The 12,005-nt window shown below is 34.6% G+C and overlaps 1 pseudogene; it reads right to left on the reverse strand.

Moving 5' to 3' along the window:
- Positions 1-2,529: 2,529 nt before the first annotated feature.
- Positions 2,530-12,005, reverse strand: part of LOC139852574 (exocyst complex component EXO84B-like) — a 53,202-nt pseudogene continuing 43,726 nt past the window's right edge.

Here is a 12,005-nt window from a genome sequence, read left to right on the forward strand (position 1 = left end):
GTAATAAAAAGCAAGGTAAATCGTTATCTTTTTTTTCGACCTAGATGACCTTAAACTATCAACAAATAGCACCGATGGCCCACAACCCAAACTCTGTTACTTTTGACCTCGTTAAGTTACCTCACGTGCCAAACACGTGAGGGCATTTTAGTCCAGTCACTTTATTATTGTTTACAAAACCGTTATTTATGGAAGTTAAATCTCTGTTTCTATCATAGTTGCCAAACCCTACGTACATTCTGGTACGTCTTTAAAAAAAAATAAAAATAAAAAAATCACCTGCTCATTCTGATCGATCATTGTTTCATCGGAGTTGCCAAACCCATCGACTTGGAATACGCCTGTAACAAAATAAAATCAAAAAACACACGATCAAACACAAAAACATGTTGATTGATTCATTCTATTTGATCAGAACTGATCTCATTTGATCAATTGGGTCATAAATGGTGTTATTTGGTAAAAAGAGGTCAATTGGTCATAACATGGCAGTTTTACAAGTAACATGACTTAAAAAGATGTTATTTGGTCATTTGCTCAAATCATTATCCACCATGGTAAAACATATGACAACTCACAATAACAAACTGTTCTCATTTTATCATTTACTCAAACTGTTTGACATTTGCTTTATTTGGCCATTTGGTCATACTCCACCATGTATGTGTAGTTTGTCATTTGCTCAAACTGTTATTTGGCCATTTGGTCATTACTCCACCATGTATGTAAAGTTTGTCATTTGCTCATACCAAAAAAAGTACAACTATAACAAACAACAATAGCTGACAACATTACATCAAATTACGACATCAAACTACAACTATAACAAAATACTACAGCAAATTAAAAAACAAAAGTGCATAAATAACTAGTGGTTTCATTGATCATTTATCACATTACATCAAAAACCTATTACAGAACCAAACTTGCACTAAAGATGATCAAAAGTAGAGTAACTATAGCAAACTTGAACCAATTAATCACAAAAAAAAAAAAAAAAAAAAAAAAAAAAAAAAAAAAAAAAAAAAATTATAATAATAACAAACAAATTCCAACTCATAATCAACACAAACTTCAAATTTCGAGCAAGATTCTCTGTATATTCAGCTTTGTCTTCAATTTCATTCTTTGCATACAATAACCCTAGAATTTATCAGTTTCAAACGTTCGGATCAAACCATCCAACACACCTGAAAGTTGAACCCTGAAATAGACTACATTGCAGGTCCATCACAAACAAACAAAAAAAAAAGTAAAAAACAACCTTATTGTTCGAATTAAATGGCATACCGCAATGGGACAGACATAAAATCGACGACACAAAAAACATATCACTTCCATATGTGCTAGTAGCTTTTGAACTTATCACTTCTTGCACCAAAAAAGATATCAACACACATGACAACCTATGATTCACCTTCATTAATAATGACAGTAGCTTTTGTACTTCCATATGTACTAGGATTCTAACATGTAAACACCTCCTACATTCTACATTCGGAATCGACTACTACGATATAATTCATACCATAAGACAAGAACAAAACCCTGGCAAGCTTTCACACTGACCAAGTGTAGATTCAGCAGGTTTCCATACAGATTGATCGCCAATAAGTGAATTTGAAAGTAGTGTATACATCACCGGTAAGTCAGAAACTGACAGCTCCATCGCACCTGATTCTACACAGAATGTAGACACAAAAAATCTATATAACGAATCAATTAGATGTGATACAAATATTAGAATTTATAATTTATAATTTATGCTAAATAAGAATAATAGAATGATCTTTTAAATGATTAGTTACTTACGTCTGGGGTTTATGGAGCAATTTGAAGAATATCGAATCGATTTAGAGATTGGGACAAAATAGAGAGTCGAGGATGACAAGTTCCAAAAGTAAGGAGTAACATTGGTTGCTTATGCTTGAGCAGTCCATGACGGGTACGCAAGATGATCGATTCGACCACACAAACACAAAACCACCTTAATTTGGATTTTGATTGATCTGCTTCTACTTGCTATGAAAATTAGGGTTTACAGTTTGGGAACTAACGATCGAATGAACTAGAAAATAGTGTGTTTAAAAGGACGTGCCTGGTCCGTGAATATCTCTGCAACTCATATAATGCATGTGACTAATTTGCCCTCATGTGCTTGGCACGTTATGAGTTTTAACGTCAACAAAGTAACATAGTTAAGTGGTTGGGCCATTGGTGCCAAAGCATGATAGTTTAGGGTCATCTACGCCAAAAAAAAAAAGAATAAGGTCTACCATGCTATTTAACACAAACATTATGGACCATTGGTTCAATTTTGTCTATTTTTTATAAACTTCTTATATTTTTATTTTGACTGTTAATTTTTACAGTAATTATCAAAATCGACGACTACTTTTTCTCCCCTTTCTTACATTATATACCGTAAATCTTCATGAATTAGTGGATTTTTCATCAAGGAAAATGACTAGTGACCATTATGCCGTCGTCGTCGTCGCCGCTAAAACCCTCGTCTCAATAGGGGTCTTTTTAGTTGCTTAGATCCCGTTCACTACTCACTAATCTTGGCTTCCTGCTCAAAATCTCTATTATTGCATCTTGAAATATATCAGCAAACCGCTTATCTTTAAGAAGTACACTGCCACAGAATCAATCATTTTCAAATTTCTAATACAATAATTTCAGAGGATCACATAAGCATGATTTAGTGTTGCAATAATCACTAACCTATTAGGATCCACTCCCGTAGCAGAGAAAGTTGCAAGCGCTTTATTAATATTATTGTTCACGACTTGATTCGACAACAAGCGTCGATTTATTGGCGACTTGGCTGACTCTTAGAGCCTAAATTAAATTTCAGGCATGATTTTAAACTCATGGAAATTTGATTTTACCATTTTCATGGCGTCTCAATTTTATTTTTTAAAATTTTTTTCCTATTTATTGGCCGGAGGTCCACTCTGAATCAATCTCTATATCTGTCGTCGAATAGAGAGAGGGATGACTATATCTACTTTTGAGAGTGTTTTCACTCTGGGTGGAGAAATGACTTGTCTTTATTCTCAGATAGTGGAAGGATTGTCTACATCTCACCTCCCTCATACACCACTTATGTGGTATTGGTTTTTGTTGTTGTTGTTGTTGTTCACGACTTGATTCAAATTTCGAGATAAGTAATGCCCTTGGGAAGCAAAGAAGATGACAAACTTCATATCTAAATAAAACTACAAATTCCCAAACTGAAATATGTCAAATGTGATATAGTAATACACTAGCCCAGCAAGAAGAAAGATAAGCCCACGTTTTCTCACATACCTGTTGAAGACCAGGTCCTTTTTTGATACCATCCCAAAAGGTTTGGCCTTCTGAAAGACATAAGATGACAGTTTATGTAAGTCTTATTGCCAACAAACATTTCTGCTGCTATAGCAGACATCCTGTAAAGTTTTGCATACACTTCCTAAAAATCAACAATAACGTTAATGATCTATTTCAACCAATATCAACACATATAATAACGCACATATAACCACTTAGGCAGTGCTCAAGTGGCCACCAAGACTCCGAGTGAAGTTGTAGGTCTCGGGTTCAATCCTTCGCAATGTCCTCTTGAGCTTAATTAAGTATTTACAGTGGAAGGTGCTATTACCTGACATCGGGGTGATGTCTGAGTTCCCGATGTCCGAGGTTTACCTGCTATGGGGGAAACCAATGTGCTCGTTCATAGGAGGGTTACTCGTTTACAAAAAAATAATAATATAATAATGCATATATCTAAAAGTAGAAATATTGGAGAAGGAAACCATTGTACATCTTCAACAAGCCGATCTATGTTTAAGTACATGTAAGCATGAGTTAGATGACTATCGATATCGCCATCTTCTGTAAGAAAGATATCTAGAGCGTGTTGTAGGCAGATGATATCTTTCAATCTATCTAATATGCTCGCAAGACGCCTCTTCCATTCCCTTTGTTGATTTTGTCGATTTCTACAAGGGTCATCCTTGTAAATAGTTTGAACTGTGGGGGTAAGTTTCATGGCTGCACAAGATAATAGTTCATCAGCTAACAAGGTTGCATTTGCAAACAATGCCATTTGATGGGCTTCAGCTTCAGCTATCCTAACTAGTTTATTCACAGAATCCTCATAGTTCACTTCTTCGGCTTCCAAGGAGCCTGGGAGTGCTCTTATGAGCATGCTAACGTACGAATTGTACACGTCAAATAACTCATCCAACATTTTACCTCCCAACTGCATGCTTATTAATAGTGGGTCTACATCCTCAATCAAATCCTACACATTAATTAGCATGCGACATGAGTAACAAACGCAGGTAATTATCAGAGGATATATGCAAGGTACCACGAAAATAAGAAGGATTTAATACAAGTGGTCGGTCGATCACCTAAACCATTGATGATTGTAGCGTGGTGTACGAAATAGTTATATATTTTTAATGCAGAATGCTACAAATTATGACAAGTTTTAATTATTTATTTATCGAGTGGGATATACCAAAACCTTGCTACAACACTATAGGCAGTGTACCTAGTCGCGGAGTAGTATAGTTTTTAGTAAGTCCGGTTCGTTCCACAGGGAGACGGGCTTATGAAACACTTATTTTTATATAAATATTTTTGTACAACAATATAAAAATATATATATAATAATATATAAAAGTGGGGTTTTACCGTTTAATGACCGGTTTGTCGATTTTATATTTTAAGTCACAATTAAAATCTAATACAAAATTTAAATGACGATAATTAAAGTGCGTAAAATAAATAAAATAAAATAATTATTATGCTTATTTAAACTTCCATAATCATGATATTGGCGTACCGATTTTAATTTAGTTCAATGGGTTAATTGTCCTTTGGCCTGGAATTATTTGAAAGCTATCCGGCTTTTGACCAAAATAGTTCATCGGTTATAATTATAAAATGCTCGGCAAATTACTCTCATACCCGAAGTCAAATAATTCCAACTAATTGGGGATTCAAACTGTAACAAGGTCTTAATTCTTTGTTTAATGAATACACCAGGTTAACGACTGCGTGTATTCCAAGGTTTTACTACTTTGTTAACAATTACACCAATTACCCTTGAATGTAATTTCACCCCTGTTTTAATTATTCTAGTGGCTATTAATCCATTCCCGTGTCCGGTTAAATGAACGATTATTCGTACATATAAATACCCCGCCCATCGTGTCCGATCGAGTGTATATGGTAATTTATAGGGACGCCCAATTGTAAATCTTTATATTAACATTAACAAACTATCATTTAGTTAAACAAATATAAAGCCCATTAATAGCCCATAGTCTAATTTCCACAAGTGTCGTTCTTTTGTCCAAACCCCAATTATGGTACAAAGTCCAATTACCCAATTTTAGTAATTAGCCCAACATCATGATTACTTCGTTTTAAATAGGCATAATAATAACTTAGCTACTAGACATTAAAATAAAAAGGAAGTACATAACTTACAGTGGGATTAATCAAAGGAGTGTTACACGGACAGAATTTTAACTTAGAATTCCATAAAACTGATTTTTACATTACCCAATCTAATCTAATATACATCTAATCTATTATTTATTATATATATATATATATTACATCTTGAACAGAGGGAGTAGATATATTTGTATGTGTGTGTTTTTTTTTTCTTCTTTACTCGGCAGAAAATGTTGCAATTTATAGAACCTGGCCTGAAATCTGGAGTCATGCGACTCGCATGGAAATGGCCTTCTGGCCATGCGACTCGCATGAGGACCAGGGACAGCTCACATTGTTTTGGCTCCTAGCTTGTCGACATAATATAAAATAAATATAAATATATAAATAATTAATATAATTATTTATATATTATATTTTATTCTTGTGCATAGTAGACTAGATATTTTTGGTCCGTTGCGTCGGGCGTTTCTTCTTGACTCGGGTCCCGGTTCCGGATTTTCAGACGTCCTTGCGTACTATTTTATATCGTGTACTTTGCGTTCCGCAACTTGTACTCTTGTCATTTTTAGACGTTCTTCATCAATAATTTGAACCTTTTTAATTGTATCTTGTACATTTGAGCATTTTGGACCTTTCCGTCTTCAATTCTTCGTTTTCGCCTTTTGTCTTCGCACTTATTAAATATAAACGAATATTACTTGAATATGGAACAATTACAACTAAAATCCTGTCTTTCTTGGGGGATAATGCTATGAAATATATGTTCCTTTTTAGCCTTATCAATATCCCCACACTTGAACGTTGCTTGTCCTCAAGCAATACAGTCTTGAAATAAAAACATACGAATCACTTCTTTATTCTTCACACTTTGTACATCAGTGATTTTGATAGAGCGGTATAAACAATGATAGTAACGATGTGGTTAAGGTGGGTGTGTCTTTTATAGTTGCCTCGGGTTTAGGTCAACGACACTGGCAATCAAATAGCCGATTTACTTTCGGTTTCCAAAGCAAAGTGCACATTTGAAAGGCGGTTTACAGTCCCACGTGACTATAAAAATTTAGATCCTTAAGGAAATTGGATCTTTATGAAAACATTTGATCTTTTGAAAATTCAAGCTAGATTTTACCCTAGACAAGTTTTCTGATTTGACCCACCATTCGGTGTTGCAAAATATATTTGTGGATCAATATTTTGGCTTAAAACTTTTAGGTTCGTGTAATCCACTGCTATCCCGGTATCGGAAGCACACATCCAGTTTACTTGTTCCGTATATTACCTTTTGGTAAACTACCGTCCGGTTGTAAAGGAAAGCGATGAACAAGAAACTGTTAAGGCAATGTCTAATGACATGCATTTGTTCATGGTCTAATTAACGTGTCGGATGCTAGAACTATCCTTGGTAGGAGCAATAGTAAAGATCATCCTTTGATTTTTCGGTCTGGCACAAGGTCCTGTCTTCGACCATGCTATGCAACCACCGTTCTTACGGTTGACACCTGATTTGGTTCAGGTGACCTAATGAATTCCAGGTGAATTCCTAGGATTTTACGTTCAATGGTAATGAACGCATTGAAAATGGGTTTTCAGAAAACAAATCGGTTTGTAATTTTTATCAAAATATTTTCTCGTTCAAGCTCGAGTTTAGATATCATCGAATTCCATGAGTTTGAATTCTCAATCTTTAAGGTCAATCTCAAGGATTGAGTAATATCAGGCTTAAAACCTGATTTTTGATCTTTAAAGGAGATTATCCTTTCTGGGGATCTGATTCATTAGTCTTATCAAGCTAATTTGCACGGTGCCCCCCATTGTACGAGATAAATCCTTCTCATGGTTAGGATAAATCTGACCACTTGGCGACCCTGTTTGATGCTAAGGTCCGTGGATTTCCAGCTGATTTTAGAGATGACTTTTCTAGATTTTTCGTCAACCTACAGCTGGTCTGGACGACAACTTCATGACCTAAATCAAGAAGCGCGTGTCTTTTTCGGAAGACTTTACTTCCTTTTAATGATGGAATTGATTCATCGTGTAGATCCATCTATTCTTTTTTTTCATCGGGTAAAATAGTTAATTTAGTTCAAAACAAAAACACCTGCAATAACTTTGTACAAACATGTGATAGATAGTTTTTTTAATTGAATAACTTGGTACATTCTCCCCACACTTAGTTTCTTTCTTTGCCTTTTTATTCTCCTTTATTCCATTTTAAATGAATTCAAGCGTTTTAGGTTGTTTCTCAATTTATGTCCTTTTAGAGGTAACGATAATTTCGGTATTAACACCTAATTTTCATCGTTCATAAATATGTATAAACATGATTTTGACTTCATTTAGTTGAAATTTTTTCAAATTTTCACAAAATTTGGCAAATAAACCAAGTGTAAAATCCGAGAGAATTTATAACCCTGTCATTTTTTGACCCCCATTTGAACTGGACCAACAGGTCATGCGACTCGCATGACCCTTCTGCATAAACCCATGCGAGTCGCATGAGGTCTTCTGACAGGCCACCATTCTACCCTAATTTCGCATTTATTACGGATTTTATTATTATTATTATTATTATAAACCCTAATCTATTTATTATTATTATATTTCAGTTTTTAATTAGTTATTATTACTTATAATTAGTTTTATTTTATTTAAAATTAATACTTTTATAATATAAATATAAAAATAATATTCTTATAAAAATATATAATTTTATCAACTTTTTATTTTCCTTTATATTTTGTATCTTTTATCTATTTTTAGCGTAATTTTTGTATTTTTATCATTCGTGCTTAGTTTTAAGTCTAGTTTTTGCCGTAGTTTCATTTTTATTTCTAGAATTTTTAGGCATTGCCGTAAAATCCCTTAAGTGCTTATTCCTTAGACTAAGATTTAGGTGCTTTAGAATTTTGCGACGCCGTTTTTCGCTTTAGTTTTAAATAGATTTTAGTGCCTTTAAGTAATTGCGGATTTCCTATAGAATTGCTTCTAAGCCTTAATACCTTTAGGCACAACTTTTTAGATTTAGTTTTTAGACTTTTAAGTTCCGACGTTTTATTTTCTTATTTTTATTTTTCGACGCCTATTTTTCTACCTTTTTATTTTTCGACACTTTTCGACGCGCAATCTATTTCTTTCTTATTTCTCGACGCTTTAGTTTTCTAGGACTTAGAAATTTTCTCTACTTCTTATCTAATTCTCAAACGGAAAGAAAAATTATTTAAGTGGTTAAATTAATGGACGTTGACATTTTTCTGGTTCGTAGTAATAGTTGGATTTGTTAGTGGCTAGTTGTGGGCTTCCGATTTAAAGGGTCCTGGCTACCTGCTGCATCTTTTGGCTATTCGAAACGTGGGCAAAAATCAGAAAAGTCTATTAATTGGACAACTTAGATAAGTTTTTCTATTTTTTTTATAACTAATAGGATAATTCGTGAATGCACCACATTGTAGCTAAAATTTGGCCATCGCAATAAAATGGAAAAATTTGAAAACAAAGCCTTGGAAACTCTTTTTGAACTCCGAAATCAATTAAATCAATACTCTCAAATGAGTGTTGATGACAATTCGGTCAGTCAATCTTGGATCGCGAACGACGAAACAATAACTGGTTGTGAAATCTGTGGAGATTATCACTCAACATGGGAATGTTACTATTATGTTCCTATGGAAAATTACGTACCCACAGAACCTGAATGGAGCGATTACGAAGAACGCAATTCAAACTGGGATTATTCCCAAGAATTTATCGAAACTCAACAACCAGAAGACGAGGAAAATTACGTGTCCGAAAATTCTTTAGATCATATGAAAATCAAACTCGAAGAACTCGATGCTCAAAATGAACAAATGAGCGAGTTTGTAAACCGGCAAGCTGAAACTCTATCAGACTACACACCTGTTGATCTGAGGAGTATTGTGCAAGAAAATCTCATATCATCGAATTTTGATGAATTCGAGAGCTCCGAAATCACCAACTATCCCGATGATACTTTTTATTCAATCTTACCAATTTCACAATATATCGACACATTAGCCTCTACTGACGAAAGCATCAATCCATCAACCAATAAAGATAAAGTAAGGGTGACAAATTGGTACTCTTGGGAAAACGATAACGTTGAAAATTTTACCCCCAAGGCCAAACCGAAATTCACCATTCCACAACCTTCCAACCCAATATTCTCAATAGACGAGTTATCTACCCAAGATGAACTACGAGCTGTAATAGATAATGACACCTCGGATTTCACCCAATTGGGTAATAGAGGTGAAAACTTTGATCCCGAGAATAAAAGGAAGAAAATATTAGGAATTGTCCGACCTATAGAATGTATGTCGGTGTATATCGATCCATTTGACCAAGAAACAGAAAAGAGACATATCCATTTACTAAAAGCTACACTTAAAAAAGAATTAAGTAGTGACGTTCGGGTGAGTCTAAACTTTAAACCCATTGATATATTATACACCACCCGAGATATAAATAACTGGCTCACTATTTTAATTCGTGGAACTTATTCCACCGACTTCACATATCGTCAGCTAAAGTGTGGGGAAGTCTAACCCCACTTAACGTTAAATTAGGGGTTCGGGTTAGTGCATAACTCGTTAATAAACATGCATGATAACTTAGGGTAAAATACGCATTTTCAAAAATTAGCAAACAGTTCAGAAAAGCAACCATTTTTGAAGAAAAACATGTGTGATAAAACAAGAAGGAATGAACGGTGAGGCGCGCCATCTATCATTCGACGAGCTTTGTAAGTACAAACTAGGTATTCTTAATCACTTTTCTACACTAATCACCCTCATGAATTTATAATTAGAGTCTGATTTCATGCAAATGAGGGCATTGCATGATCTTAAGTGTGGGGAAGGGTTATAAATTCTCTCGGATTTTACACTTGGTTTATTTGCCAAATTTTGTGAAAATTTGAAAAAATTTCAACTAAATGAAGTCAAAATCATGTTTATACATATTTATGAACGATGAAAATTAGGTGTTAATACCGAAATTATCGTTACCTCTAAAAGGACATAAATTGAGAAACAACCTAAAACGCTTGAATTCATTTAAAATGGAATAAAGGAGAATAAAAAGGCAAAGAAAGAAACTAAGTGTGGGGAGAATGTACCAAGTTATTCAATTAAAAAAACTATCTATCACATGTTTGTACAAAGTTATTGCAGGTGTTTTTGTTTTGAACTAAATTAACTATTTTACCCGATGAAAAAAAAGAATAGATGGATCTACACGATGAATCAATTCCATCATTAAAAGGAAGTAAAGTCTTCCGAAAAAGACACGCGCTTCTTGATTTAGGTCATGAAGTTGTCGTCCAGACCAGCTGTAGGTTGACGAAAAATCTAGAAAAGTCATCTCTAAAATCAGCTGGAAATCCACGGACCTCAGCATCAAACAGGGTCGCCAAGTGGTCAGATTTATCCTAACCATGAGAAGGATTTATCTCGTACAATGGGGGGGCACCGTGCAAATTAGCTTGATAAGACTAATGAATCAGATCCCCAGAAAGGATAATCTCCTTTAAAGATCAAAAATCAGCTTTTAAGCCTGATATTACTCAATCCTTGAGATTGACCTTAAAGATTGAGAATTCAAACTCATGGAATTCGATGATATCTAAACTCGAGCTTGAACGAGAAAATATTTTGATAAAAATTACAAACCGATTTGTTTTCTGAAAACCCATTTTCAATGCGTTCATTACCATTGAACGTAAAATCCTAGGAATTCACCTGGAATTCATTAGGTCACCTGAACCAAATCGGGTGTCAACCGTAAGAACGGTGGTTGCATAGCATGGTCGAAGACAGGACCTTGTGCCAGACCGAAAAATCAAAGGATGATCTTTACTATTGCTCCTACCAAGGATAGTTCTAGTATCCGACACGTTAATTAGACCATGAACAAATGCATATCATTAGACATTGCCTTAACAGTTTCTTGTTCATCGCTTTCCTTTACAACCGGACGGTAGTTTACCGAAAGGTAATATACGGAACAAGTAAACTGGATGTGTGCTTCCGATACCGGGATAGCAGTGGATTACACGAACCTAAAAGTTTTAAGCCAAAATATTGATCCACAAATATATTTTGCAGCACCGAATGGTGGGTCAAATCAGAAAACTTGTCTAGGGTAAAATCTAGCTTGAATTTTCAAAAGATCAAATATTTTCATAAAGATCCAATTTCCTTAAGGATCTAAATTTTTATAGTCATGTGGGACTGTAAACCGCCTTTCAAATGTGCACTTTGCTTTGGAAACCGAAAGTAAATCGGCTATTTGATTGCCAGTGTCGTTGACCTAAACCCGAGGCAACTATAAAAGACACACCCACCTTAACCACATCGTTACTATCATTGTTTATACCGCTCTATCAAAATCACTGATGTACAAAGTGTGAAGAATAAAGAAGTGATTCGTATGTTTTTATTTCAAGACTGTATTGCTTGAGGACAAGCAACGTTCAAGTGTGGGGATATTGATAAGGCTGAAAAGGAACATATATTTCATAG

The sequence above is a fragment of the Rutidosis leptorrhynchoides genome, chromosome 1 (genome assembly GCF_046630445.1).
Source record: "Rutidosis leptorrhynchoides isolate AG116_Rl617_1_P2 chromosome 1, CSIRO_AGI_Rlap_v1, whole genome shotgun sequence".
NCBI lineage: Eukaryota > Viridiplantae > Streptophyta > Magnoliopsida > Asterales > Asteraceae > Rutidosis > Rutidosis leptorrhynchoides.